The 15,261-nt window shown below is 34.4% G+C and overlaps 1 non-coding gene across 1 annotated transcript; it reads right to left on the reverse strand.

Moving 5' to 3' along the window:
- Window positions 1-708: 708 nt before the first annotated feature.
- LOC111726901 lies at window positions 709-814 on the reverse strand. Its single transcript, XR_002774567.1, has one exon. It is a non-coding gene; the product is annotated as a U6 spliceosomal RNA (small nuclear RNA).
- Between the last annotated feature and the right edge of the window lie 14,447 nt (window positions 815-15,261).

Genomic DNA, 15,261 nt, shown 5'->3' on the forward strand with positions numbered 1-15,261 from the left:
AAATAAAAATCATCTTTATCCATGCTGTGGAGTGTGATGCTTTGAAATATGTATACATTATGAGTGATTTCCACAGTAAAGATAATTAGCATAGCCATCACCTTCCATAGTTATTATATTATATTCTTATGGCAAGAAATTCAAGACCTACCTTCTTCATGATTTTCAAGTATACAATGCATTGTTATTAGCAGTAATTGCCTTGCAGTATAATACATCTTCAGGACTTATTCCTTCTGTCCAACTGAAACTTTGTACCCTTTTACCAAATCTCCCCATCCCCTCCCTCAGCTCCTGGCAGTGATCATTCCACTCTCTGCTTCTATGATTTTTAAGAGTTTTATAATTTTTATGACTTTTTTATGCTTTCATGGCTTTCTTTTTAAGATTCCACATATAAATAATATCACACAATATTTGGCTTTCCGTGTCTGGCTTATTTCATTTAGCATAATGTCCTCCAGGTTCATTCACATTGTCTCAAATGGAAACATGTTCTTCTTTTATTATGATTGAATAATGTTTTATTTTATTTTATTTTTATTGTGTGTCTGTACAACTGAATAATAATTTTTACTTTATGTAATAATACAAGTAATAGGCATATTTATGTAATCATACATGTACTTTATATAATAATACAGTACGTAATACATATAATAGGCAGGTTATTATAAGCTAAAGAAAATATTATTATTGTTATTATTTTAAAATATGGGATGCTTCATGAATTTGCATGCCGTCCCTGTGCAGGGGCTATGCTAATCTTCTTGGAATCATTCCCATTGATCCCTATATATATACGTATGTATACATAACATGCATATTATATGTATTATGTACTGTATTATTACATAAAGTAAGCTAAATACGTGTTAGTTGACTGTTTACATTATCAGTAAGATTTCTGGTCGACAGTGGCCTAGTAGTAGGTAAGTGTCTGGTGAGTCAAAATTTCTACATGGGTTTTTGAAAGCACTAAAGGTCAACTCCTTTAACTTTCATGTTGTTTAATGATCAATGATCAACGTCTGATATCACATTTCCTTGATTCAATTGGCCACCTGTATGGGTTTAGGTTGTTTCTCTGTGTTGGCAACTATGACTCCTACCGTGATGAACGTCAGAGGGCAGCTATCTCTTTGACATGTACATTCCAGTTCCTTCTGATATATACTCAGAAGTGGATTTGTTGGATCATGTGGTAGTTCTATTTTTACTTTTTTTGAGGAACCCACCATATACAAGATTTTCCTCTTTTCCATGCCCTCACCAGCACTTACTATCTTCTGCCGGTTGACAGTAGCCATTCTTGCGGTTATAATTCACATTATTTTTCTGACATTTAGCAATATTGAGCATTTTTCATATACCGGTTGGTCATTTGTATGTCTTCTTTTAGAAATGCCTGTTTAGGTCATTTGCTCATTTTTTAATTAGATTATTTGGGGTTTTGGTATTGAGTTATTTGATTTCCTTATATAGTATTTTGTATATGAACCCTTATCATGTATGGTTTCCAAATACCTTCTCCCATTTCGCTGGTTGTCTCTTTACTCTGTTGATTGTTTCCCTTTCGGTGAAGAAGCTTTTTAGTTTGTGCAATCCAGTTTGTCTTTTTTGCTTTTATCACTTGTGCTTTTGGGGTCATATTTAAAAAAAAATCATTGCCATTAAAAAAGATGGAGACTTTACATCTTTTACATTTACCTGGATGGAGTTGAAATACATTCTTCTTAGTAAAGTATCACAAGAATGGAAAAATAAATATCTAATGTCCTCCATAATAATATGGAATCAATATATAAACAATTACATACTCATAAGAACAATAAAACTCTAATATAGTCCTGTTAGGTGTAGAGGAAAATGGGAGGGGGAGCACTTTTGGCAGAAGGAGGGAGGGCATGAGACGGGATCTCACCTAATGTGCACGTTGTGAGGGTGTACAACACGCCCCCTGGGTGAGGGGCTCCTCTACAAATGGAACTTTACCCTGGAAGTGAGAACAATGTAACCTAAAAACTGTACCCTCGTATTAATTTGATTTAATTAATAAATAAAGTAGCAATACAGATTCAAACCAAAAAAAATAAATAAAACAATAAAGTGGTTTAAGAAAAAAAGACCTGATGATGCACAGAGATCAGACAACACTACTGTTAAATCTGGAATGAATCATGCAAAGGCAAAAAAAAATCATTTGCCATACCAAAGATAAGAATCTTTTACTCTATGTTTTCTTCTAATAGTTTTATAGTTCCAGTCCTTTTGGATTTCAATCTTTAATCTATGTAAATGTCTTAATGGGTGTGACCTAAATAGACATCATAATATAGGTATCAGTTATTTAACTGAATGAATTCCTATAGGAAAATGTGCTTATACACCCCCAAACCAATATATTTCTATTAGCTCCTTTGTATAGGAAAGTGAGTTGAATGACAAAAATGAAAATTTTCACAAAGCAACTAATAACAAACCCTTTCCTGATTTTCTGAAAAGAATTTCTAGGAAAGCAAAATTTGATAATGTGAATGGTAATAAGGGAATTGTAGACAAAACTAGTAGGGCAGCTGTAAGAATTTAAATGTAAACTGTAGCAAGAGATTTTCAGATCTAGATTACAATGAACTGTAGAGCTTAGAAAAAATATAGCTGAACTAATTGGACTGGTAAAAATGCGTTGGTGCATAAAGAAAACAAAACTCTGATAGGAACATCCCAAACTAATTATTATAAGTAAATTGACACCAAGAATGAAATTATCTCAATAATTTATTCAACAATGTGGTTTGGGGATTATATTTGAAGTGTTTCTATTTTAATTTTTATGTTGTACTAATTTTGTACTTAAGGAAAATTTGCAAAAACAGTACGGAGGGTCCTCATACACCTCTCAGGGAGCTTCTCCTCAGGCAATCATTTTCTACTACCATTGTCCAGTTACGGAAACTGGGAAATTAACACTAGTCTGTTTTTTATTATGATATTTGAATTTCACCTGTTTTCTTTTCCTCCTACTAATGTACTTTTTCAGATCCAGGATCATATGTCGAATCTCAAGTTTCTTTCTGTTTTCTTTCTTTCTTTCTTCTGTTTGTACACACTCACTTTTAATCTGTTAGCAGATCTGTCATCTCTCCTTAAATTTCATGACGTTGACATTTCACAGTATCTGATAAATTATTTTGTAGAATGTCCCTTAGTTTCAATTTGTTGGATGTGTTCTCGTGACAAAAAAAAAAAAAAATGAAGCTATTCAGTTTTTTAAAATTTATTTTTTGGCAAGACTCCCCAAACATGGAGCTATGTGATTTTTAAGGTGTTGTATGACAGGAGTCATGATGTCAGTATTCTCAATACTAGTGATTTTAACATTATTTATTTAAACCATATTTAAAGTCATATCTGCTGAGTTTCTCCAATACAAAGTTACAGTTTTTCCTTGTAAGTGTCTTCTAGAGTCCTGTTTAATATCTTGCTTCCCCTTGTAATTTTGATGATGAATCTTCTCATGTTTCAATGATCTTGTTTGCCACAACTGTTCCCATGGTGTTGCTTTAATAACGTCTTCCTATTTCTTTCTTCCCTTCAATATTTACTCATTGGAATTCTGCTGCTGAAAGAAAAAAAATTCTTGTCCCTCATTTATGTAATTATTTAATTATTCATTTATATCAAAATGGACTCTTGAATATTTATTTGACCATGTATAAAAACCCAATACGAGGCTCAGCACTTGTAGCACAGTTGTTGCGGCACTGGCCACACACACCAAGGCTGGAGAGTTTGAACCCAGCCCAGGCCAGCTAAACAACAACAACAACAAAAAAAAAAAATAGCCAAGCGGGTGCCTGTAGCCCCAGCTACTTAGGAGGCTGAAGCAAGAGAATCACTTGAGCCCAAGGGTTTGAGGTTGCTGTGAGCTGTGATGCCACAGCACTCTATTCAGGGCAATATAATGAGACTCTGTCTCAAAAAAACAAACAAACAACAACAAAAATAAAACACCAATATGATTGTCATTAATTTTGCTCAATTGTTCCATCTGGCACTCTTTCCAGATGGTTTCTGAATCCTTTTGATAAGGACCCATGCTTTACTAAGTACTTCCAAGATCTGGGCTTCAAATGTGCTTATTACTACTGAGTGTCGTTATTTCTAGTTTCTTTCAGCAGGTGGAGGTATGAAATGCATGCATATATTATAGCCCAGGCACATACTGCTATATGCATTTCTCCGTCTGCTATGGTTTTAGGTATCCTTTAAATTCCATCCAATGGAAATTGAGTGCCCAGACTCAATACGATGATGGATTTTGCAGGACTTTTGGCAGGTAATTAGGAATAGATAAAAGGACCTGGGGATGGGACAGGTGGTGCCACAAGAAGAGGGAGAAAGGCCTGAGCTGGCATACTCTGCCCTTTCCCCATGCAATGCCCTCCTCCACATTACTCTGCAACAAGAAGGTTCTTGCCAGGTGCCACGTCATGCTGTGAGACTTGCCAGCCTTCACCTCTTAACTACATACACTTCTTTTCTTTATAATCACCCAATGTGTGCTATTCTGTTACAGCAACCAAAAACATTTTTTAAACACTATTTGTGTAATTATTAAAACCATGAGTTTATACTGATAGTTCTGACTACAATCAAATACCACAGTGTGTATTTCACCTTTACCCCTCTTCTTTTTTTTTTTTTTTTTTTTTTTTTGAGGCAGAGTCTCGCTCTGGCAGCCTGAGTAGAGTGCTATGGCATCATAGCTCACAGCAACCTCAAGCTCTTGGGCTTAAGAGACCATCTTGCCTCAGTTATTTTCTGTTTTTTTTAGAGACTCGTCTCATTCTTGCTCAGACTGGTCTCGAACTCCTGAGCTCAAGCAATCCACTCACCTCAGCCTCCCAGAGTGCCAGAATTACAGGCACCAACCACCATGCGTACCCCATCTTTTTACATTTAATTTCTTTCTGCAAGAGCAAGAAACACACCTCTAATTATGTGCAACATATATACTTTTCTATAAACTCTAGTGTACACATCGCACCGTTTCTGAAGTTATAACACATACCGCATAAGAAGAGTCGTTGCTTACTAAGTTAGAGCAGATAAGCGCAGCTGTTTTGTCTTTATAAGTGTTCAATGTATAGTATAGTTTTATAGTAAGGGTTCAATGTTTTATAAGTTACCAGGTTAGTTCTTTTCTTTTACACGCCTTCACTGTGGTTAAGGTATTGATTTGTTATCTGTTAGGTTCGCTTGTTAGCATTTATCCTGCGTAACGCCCCTGCCACGTGAGTACTAATTTGTCTACTAATTAGTTTATGAGCGTCTGTCTCCCCACAGCCCGCGTGTGAGCACTGATTTTAGTAGTTGCTGGGTCTGTTAAACATCACTATTATGTAAGAATGAGACATACAAACAGAGACGCTCAGAGGAGTGTCACTCCCTCCTCACACCTGGGTCTATTCTCGCCTCCTTTTAACCATTTCTCACTCAGCCTCTGTCCATAGACAATCACCTTAGTTCCTGGGTTCCATTCCTTTATTTATTTTTCACACATGGGCAAGTATGTGTGTATTTTCTTCTATGCTCTTTTTCTTACATAAAAGATAGCACGCTATAATGCTTTGTATTATTCTGAACTTTGCCTTTTCTTCCCAATGTGCCCTAAAAATTATGACATCCCAGATCATAGAGACCTTTCTTCTTGTGTTCTTTACAGTCCCATAGTACTGCGTTGTTCGTGCCCTAGTTTATCCAATCACTTCCCCATATATGAGTAGGTCGGTTGTTTCTAACATTTTGTAACTGCGAATGGTGCTCCAAATGAAAAATATATATATATTTTTTTCTTACTATTGTAGGTATATCTTTAGTGTACATTCCTAGTGTACATTCTGAATTGAAGGGTACAAGCATAGGTAGTTTCATTAAGTACTCTCATACTTCCCTACAGATGAATGTCAGTAATTTACATTATCTTTATTAATATGTGAGAGTTTATGTTTCACCACAGCGGCACTAAACCACAAAATGTGTCTATATGACAGAATGTGATGTACGTCGTATTTATACATAGAATTTTCATACAGCAAATTAGTGATAAGTTCTATCTCAGCATGGATTTATTATTTCTGTAATTATAAGTGACTTGACTTATGATTACAAGAATGATTTTTCATCATTTCATAAAATTTTTTTTGCAGTTTTTGGCCGGGGCCAAGTTCAAATTCGCCACCTCTGGTATACAGGACCAGCGCCCTACTCCTCTGAGCCACGGGTGCCACCCCATCATTTCATGAATTTTATGTCCATTTCTGTTCCTTGTTTTTCCTATCAAGTTTTTGATCCTTTGTCCCTTTACTTTCACTTTGTGCAGGATGGAGGGTTTGGAATAATTTTTATTAACAAAAGGAACCATTCTTAATGCACAAAATCTGTATTTTTTAAAAACAGAAATTATTTTCCTAAAGCATAGGTATATTTCACAAGGAACAGCAATGTTTCCTGTGATGAATTCAGAACCAGTGAAGCAGAGACCTTCTGCCTTCTTACTCCTCCTGTTGCTATGGAAACTTTTCTGCTGTGATATCTGATTTCAAGATGAATACCTAGAAACAATTACACATGATAACTAACCTGCTGTCTATTTTATCCGTGATTTTCAAGAATTTTCCACAGCCTTCATATTATTAAACTTTACAAAATAATTTTCTATATATTCGTTGTTATGAAGATGATTAAAATGTTGATGTTCACCAATTCTGTGTTGTAGTTTTGATCTATCAAAATGCAAAATCATATGTAAAAATCAAATCCAGATCTACTGGCTTTAAGTAAAACTATGGGCTTTAATGTTGTTTATTAATTCTTAAAAGGTTTGGTAATATCAATTCTTATGAATCAAATTTCATGTTTAAAAAAAATAAAGAAAAAACTACCCAAGGCTATTTTTCAGCTTGCAGTCTTTAGTTGTAAGATTTGAATTTAATTTCAATTGTATTTGTCCAAAGAAAAATTTTCCAAAAAATACCCATGCTCTCTCTCAAAAATTAATCTGATCTACATATGACTTTCACTAATCCAAAATTAAATTTAAAAGGCAATAGACTAATTAAAAAGCTACGCCTTCCCATTCAACTAAAATGCCTATGCCTATTAAGGTGTAGTCCTAAGAGTGAAACAGGATCTTAGAATAAAATCATCATTCCAGTTCAATAGGCTCTATGATATGCTAGTTATGCTTTTAGTTTATATAAATCAGTTAAGCTCTGAAGTGAATCTAATAGTATGCATCATTATAGGAAACTAGAACAGCAAATAAAATTAAATCAATAGAGCTGGCTTGGACCAACATAAATCAATCAACAGTATTAGGAGTAATGAGGTTTGTAAAAATATATATTAAATCTGACAATAAGAAAGTGGAGTGTGAAACTGATAACTTCATCTCAAAGCTGTGGAACTAGAGCATTACCTTTGAATGGACCATTTTTGAAAAAAGAAAGTTATTTTATTTCTCAAAGACTAATAGATGCTAATAACCCTCGACAGTACTATTTAGCATTATTAAAAATAAGAAAATAAGAACTGAGAGGAATTAAGTGTCATTTTCTTTACTTAATAATAGTGGTATTAATTAAGGAAGAGGTTCAAGTGTTTGTTGTCTCATTATTTTTCCCAGAAATTAACCTATTGGGAGATACAAAACGTACCTTCGTGTTACAAGTGAATTTGATGCCCTTCACCCGGACAGGGTGCATTGTACCCTTATGTGTGAATTTGTCCATCTTTTCCTCCTCCTTCTCATCTACATAATTTCTGTTGAATGCTATTTCTCTGTGTTGATTGATTAGTCATGATTTAATAGTGAGCACATGGGGTGTTTGTTTTTCCATTCCTGTGATACTCCACTTGGAAGAACGGTCTCCAGTACCATCCAGGTTTATATAAAAAGGTATTTATTCACCTTGTTTGTATATGACTGAGTAGTATACCACATTCTATTAATCTACTATGTATAGATGGGCACTTGGGTTATTTCATTATCTTTGGAATTGTGAACTGTGCTGCTATAAAGATTTGAGTACGGGTGTCTTTTTTATAAAATACCTTTGTTTTTTCCTTTAGGTGAATACCCAGTGGTGGGATTGCTGGATTGAATGGTAGGTCTACTTTTAGTTCTGTGAGGTATTCCATACTACCTTCCATAGAGGCTGTACTAGTTTGCTGTCCCACCAACAGGGTTTGAGTGTTCCTATCTTTCTGCACCCATGCCAACATTTGTTTTGGGACATTTTTACTGGAGTTAAATGATATCTCTTTGTGGTTTTGATTTACATTTCCCTGATAATTAGAGATACTGAGCATTTTTAAATATGTCTGTTCCTCATTAGCCTATCTTCTTTTGAAAAATTTCTGTTCATTTCTTTTGTTCATGTTTTAGTGGAGTTTTTTTTTTTTTTTTTTGCTGATTTGCTTGAGTTCTTTGTAGATTCTGGTTATTATCCCTTTATCAGATATATTCCACACAAATATCTGTTCCCATTATGTAGGTTGCCCATTTGCTTTAATGATTATTTCCTTGGCTTTGCAGAACTTTTTAAATTCGATCAAGTCCTATTTATTTTAACTGTTGCTGTAACTGCTTTTCGTGTCTTCTTAATAAATTCCTTGCCTAGGCCAATGTCTTTAAGAGTTTTTCCAACTTTTTTTCTTTTAGAATTCTTATAGTTCCATGGCTGAGATTTAGGTCAGTTATTCATTGTGAACTAATTTTTGTGAGGGATGAGAGACGCAAAGCCTGCTTCAGTATTCTACATGTGGCTATCCAATTTCCCCAGCATCATTTATTGACTAAGGATTCTTTTCCCCAATGTATGTTTTGGCCTGCTTTGTTGAACATCAGGTAACAATAAGAGGATGATTTTATACCTGAGTTTTCTGTTCTGATCCTTAAGTCTATGGCTCTGTTCTTGTCCCAGTATCACACTGTTTGGGTTACTCTATCCTCATGGTATAAATCGAAGTCTGGTAAATTGATGCCCCTTAATTTGTTTTTGTTGCTCAAGTTTGCTTTGGCTATATGACGTATTTTCTTGTTGCATATGAAGCACAGAATTATTCTTTCTAGGTGTTCAAAAATGATGTTGGTATTTGAATAGGGATAGCATTGAATCTATAGATCACTTTGGTAATGTCTACATTTTGACAACGTTGATTCTGCTGATCTATGAGCATATGTTTTCCCATTTCCTTCTATCCTCAGCTATTTCCGTCTTCTATGTTTTGTAGTTCTCCCTATAAAAATTATTCACCTCCTTAGTTAAATATATTCCTAGGTATTTTATTTTCTTTGTGACTATTGAGTCTTTGATTTTTTCCCCCATCTTGACTGTTGTTGGCATATGTCAAAGCTACTGATTTGTGCACATTTATTTTGTAACTTGAGATTTTGCTGAAGTTATTTATCAATTCCAGGAGTGTCTAAACAGAATCTTTGGGGTTTTCTAGATATAAGATCATATCATCAGCAAGTTGTGATGGCTTGACCTATTCTTTCCCCATTTGGCTACCTTGGATTTTCTTCTTTTGTCTGATTGCGCTGGTTAGGATTTGCAGGACCACGTTGCATAGAAGTGGCCATAGTGGGCAGCATCGTCTGCTTCCAGTTCTAAGTGGGAATGATTTCATTTTTTCCCTATTCTGTATGATGTAGGCTGTTCATTTGTCATATATGGATTTCTTAATTTTGAGGTATGTCCTGTCTATTCCTATCTTGTTAAGTATTTTTATCATAAAAGAGTACTGAATTTTGTAATTTTTTTTTGTGTCTACTGAGAGGATCATATGGTCTTTGTTTTTATTTCTATTTATGTGGTGAGTTACATTTGTAGACTTGCATTAAACCTCCCTTGCATCTCTGGAATGAAATGTGCTTGGTCATAACTAATTAATTTTTTGATGTGCAGGTGAATTCAATTTGCTAGAATTTTATTGAGAATTTTTGCATCTATATTCACAAAAGATATTCGTATTGGTCTGTAGTTTTCTTTTTTTGTTGAGCCCTTTCCTGGATTTGGAGTCAAGGTAATACTGGCTTCATAAAATGTGTTAAGAGGAGTTCTTCTATTTTATGCTATTGAATGATTTCTGCAGGATAGGTACCAGTTCTTCTTTCTAGGTCTGGTAAAATGTGTGTGTTCAACCAACTGTTCTGGGAATTTTGTTTGAAGAATTTTCATGACTGCTTCAATTTCAGTACTTGGCATTAGTCTGTTCAGGAATTTTATTTATTCCTAATAGAGCTTAGGGAGGTTGTATGTTTTTAAGAATTTATCCATTTCCTCCATGTTTTCAAATATGTATATAAACATTTTTATAGCATTCAGACATGATATTTTGTATTTTCATGTTGTGATGGTTGTGATTTTTTTATTTTTCATTCCTGATTGAGCTTATTAGAATGCTTTCTCTTCAACTTCTAGTTAATCTAACAAGTAGCCTGTCAATTTTGTTTATCTTTTCATTTTTTGAAGTTGAGGGGGATTTTTTGGGCAGTAATTAATATTGTCTCAAAGTAATTTCAGGATTATTTTGTGGTTAATGCATGCTTTTTTGACATAATCTGTCCATATTTAATAGAAAAATTAACCCTCTTAAAACTTTTTAAATATCAAGGAAGAAAAAGTTAATTACTTTAAAATGTAATACATTATTGATAGCTTTTTATCAGACTTTTATAATGGAATACAAGTAGAGTGGATCTCTTTTATAGTTATATTATATATACATATATTCATAATATAATTACATATAAGAGATTCATAATATAATTACATATAAGAGTTTATATCACAATATTTTTGCAATAAAATTAGCACTTATACATAGGTTAACTTATTTTATGTTTTAAGTGAAATAAGTAAGAAAAAACTATTAAAATATCCATATGTCCAAGTAAGACTCTTTGCTGTCTACACAATAAAGTCTAGAAAAGAAGTCTACTAGAAGTAATTTTTACTCATTTCTTAGGCTATATTATATAAGTTTCTACTCCAAAAATAGTAGAATATAAGTAATGTTCAGCACCAAATACAAAGATAATAAAGACTAAAGAGCTGTTCTTACTCTTCCATTTTCAAGTAACTAATTCATCGATCACTGCTATGTGGTAGACACTATTCTGGTAGCATGGACATATCTGTGACCTAAGACATGAGAAGCCTCTGCCCTCCTTGAGTTTATATCCTAGGATAAACATGAACATAGCTAACTAACTAACTAAATATATAACATAGTATGCTAGATGGTGCTAAGAGTTATAGAGAAAATGTTGAGGTAGACAAGGACAAAAACTGATGTACTGGGGGTTGGTGGAGGTCTTTAAGAAGGTAACTGTTAAGCTAAGATTTGAAGGACTCTAAGAGGCTCCAAGAAGATATTTAGAGGAAGAATGTTTCAGGTGGAGGAAGACCTAAAGACTCCCACCTAGCCAAGGACCTTATTTACCACAAGTTAACTAACCCTTAACTCTGTGCCATTTGACCCCAATGCCATGAGATTTGCCATTTGTTTAATTGTCAATTGTCTCCCAAACTCTGATGTAAGCTTAATGGGACCAAGTATGGAACTTTTATTCACTGATGGCTATGGAGTACCAGGAAAAGTGCCTAGGTTATATTAAGCATTTAACAAATGATTCTTCTAAAAGCATATTACTTTAGCTATCAGTTAACAATTGTTCAGAACAGCAAAGTAGCAGAGAAAATAAAAAATAAGTGTTTACTTCTCACAAATTCGTAGCTCAGCTAGGACAGCTGGATTTTAAGTTGGCTCGCCAGGGACTCTGCTTCAGCACCTTCCTCCTCCTGCCTATCAGCAGGCAAGCGGAGCACGTTTTTTTCATGGCAATGGCAAATGTTCAATAGAACATGCCAACCCACAGGCATATATCAATTGTTTGTTTCTCTCATACCTGCTAGAATCCCAGGCTAGATAGTCACTTCACCAGTTGTGTGGAGAACTGCAAAGTTATAAAGAAAGAGCATGTAGATATAGGCAAGGAGGAAGCATTGGGACCTATAATTCAATCTACCTATGTGCCCCCTAATTCTCTTCTGATGCAGATATGGACTGGATCAGAATCAGAACTGGGTACTAGAATGAATTTTCTGTACATCTGTGCCACAGGAATCATAACGAAGGCCTTGTTGGAATAATCAATACCATGTAGATAGTTTTATTTGGTTATTTCCATTTCTTCATTTGTGGGTAAATGTAAACATTTTCACTCTTGTCCATCACTGTTTCTTCTCTAAATCAGAGGACTTATACAAAACCTATGTCCTCAAAAAAGCAGAAGCCATTGTTGAGTGTTTACTTTTTCAACACACAAATTATTCAGTACATGATTTTTCTCTTCATATTTAGTTTCTTGCTTTATGCTCATAAAAAGAAATTGTGGTCAAATACACTCACATTCTCAATAATAAACAGCTCTGATAAATGTTTACTTAAATCCTAGGAAACATCAAACTGCAACAGCCAGAAGACAATGGATTAGAGGGAAATATTCATTGAAATATACTCAGCAAACATATCTTGAGTGCCTAACATATGCCAGACATTGTTATATTCACCAGATTATAGTGAACAAATCAAAGAACTTGTCTGGACATACATTTCAGAGTAGAAGAGAGTAAACAAACACATTATCCAGGCAAGTTACCAAAGCATGCATAGATTTTGTCAGTCCAGAATACAAATGCTATTTTAAGCAAAATATCCAAAAATAAAAGAGAAATGGTTTCAAACTTTTTGATAATTTCATTCATTAAGTTTAGAGGCAGAAATCAATAATCTTTATTTTAACAAGCTCCCTTGAAAATTGGTCGGTGAATAGAGCTCATGTTGCCTTCACTAAGAAAACTTAGAGCACAAAATCTTAAGCATATGAATGACAAAAATAACCCTTAACAGTCACCAACTATATGTCACCTGTTGCAAGTTTAGAATCTTGATTTTGGTGACTTGTTGTCTCAGAGGAAGAAAATAGAAATGCTTACATGAAAGGTCACACTCACATGCATCAAATTAAGTTACTAAAAGTGTTTTGCTTAATTAGATCCCATTAGAAACCATATAACTGGGAAATTCTTTTTTTTTGGCCAGGGCTGGGTTTGAACCCAGCACCTCCGGTATTTGGGGCTGGCGCCCTACTCCTTTGAGACAAAGGCGCCGCCCAATTGGAGCATTTTTATAAGTTCTTTTATGGAATATAAAAGAACCAACATGTGAAGACTTTTAATGATTGAGAGAAATGTTTTGCTTACATACAAAGAAACCTAAAATTTGTATTAAATCAGCATTGGTTCAATTTACATCTTCCAATGTATAGGAAGGTGAAAAACATTTGTCAAGGTGGAATTCCACAGAGTTCCTAAATACTCTACCGTAGCTCTTGTTGCAATGAAAGAATCATTTTTATTCTGTTTTAGAGGAACTTGCATTATTTCTGTTCTGGCAGCTGTCGTCTATTGCCTCTTTCCTTTAGATTAATGCTTATGACATGTCCACTTTCTAGTCTCTCCACTTCACTTTACTCACACCTGACAACATCTAACACAGTTTTCTTGATATCCTAGTCTGGCTTGGGTACCACTCCAGGATCTTCTATTAGGAACATGTAAGCCAATATTGTAGCACTGAATACTTTGTATTTTAAATATCCATTTTGTTGTTAATCTTCGTCATTAGTGTTTGATATGAGAACTGTCATCATAACACTTGGCTCATAGCACAGTGTTCACAATAGTATATAAACAGTTTCAGTAAGTAACTAAAGAGTAAAAAAAAAAAAAAACTTAAATAATTTGTTTCCTACTTATTGCACAATACTTAATCAATTCATTTTGGAATAATTAGATCTCATAATATGATATCATAAAGCACAATTTTCTCTATAAATGGCCTTAGGGAAAAAAAATAGGAGTTGGTAAACATCAAGAAGGAAGAAAATAAAGAGTAGTGACTTGTAAGTCACTTAGGGGGTAAGAGTATTCTTACCCCCTATGAATGAGCCGAGATTACAAACCAAATTGACTAAATATTATTCTATAATTCACCATGTTCCAGTTTATGTTAGTTCAGAAATCCTTTTTTAGGAAAGGCGATAGTCCTTTTTTCATGACTATAACATGCAGGTCTCCTATGGTTTGAATGTTTATCCCCTCCAGAACACACATGAAAATTTTGTTTGGCAATATTGAGAAGTAGGGCCTTTAAGCAGTTATTAGGTTATGAGGGATAATAAATCCATTCAGCCCCTGCCCTGTTGCTTCTCAGTCTATATAACTGTAAGAAATGCATTTCTTTTCATTATAAACTACTCAGGTTCAGGTATTATAGCCTAAGCAACAGAAAATGGACTAAGTCAGTAAGACTATGTCCAATCCTCTTCTTAAATGGAACACCCACAAAATAAGGTGACAGCTCCCTTTTGTCTCACCTCATCAACGCACAAATACCCTCAGTTGTTTTCAACCATTTCTGCTAGTAAAAGGTATATATTCTTTTGGTAATGACAATGGGAAAGGGCTTCATGGCTTGCTATAGCTTTGGCCTCTAGTTAGCAGGTCTCCTGCTGTGCCTTCTCTTCAAGGCTTTGCTGAGAGATCTCTTAGTATGTAAATTTAAAACAATATGTCATCTGGGCCCAAGGGAGACTAAAATATTAAATTATTTAACACTTCCTGACCCCAAGCTATCCCAGAAAACCCAGAATATAATAACTATAAGCAATGTGTCTAAGAATGTAAGTGTATATATTAATATAATCTAAGCTATCACATTTTTATAACTTAAATTACTACATGAATTAATAATGTAAGTGTATCATAACAGATTTTACATGGCTTTTTAATATCTTATTTAGCACTTACTACGATCAACCAAGATCTCAGATTTTTTTCAGGTGACACCTATTTGGGTTATGTGTTGGTATTCTTGCTCCTTTATCCTTGCATCAGCACTTCGTCCCAACATCCCATTTGACTAGTCAACCTGTCAGCAATTTACAGGAAGCATTGAAATCACCCTGATTATCCCATAAAAATACTCATTTTTTTGCCATAAAATCATCAATCATCAGCCAGAGGGGTCACACACTGCTTGATGAAGAAGAGAACCAAAGGTCTTTATAGTAGTGAGTGGGCCAAAGAGTCATAGGATCATGTTTCATGTGATGGCCAGTCA

This window comes from Otolemur garnettii, unplaced genomic scaffold (assembly GCF_000181295.1).
Source record: "Otolemur garnettii isolate 467f Iridium unplaced genomic scaffold, OtoGar3 scaffold00085, whole genome shotgun sequence".
Lineage (NCBI taxonomy): Eukaryota > Metazoa > Chordata > Mammalia > Primates > Galagidae > Otolemur > Otolemur garnettii.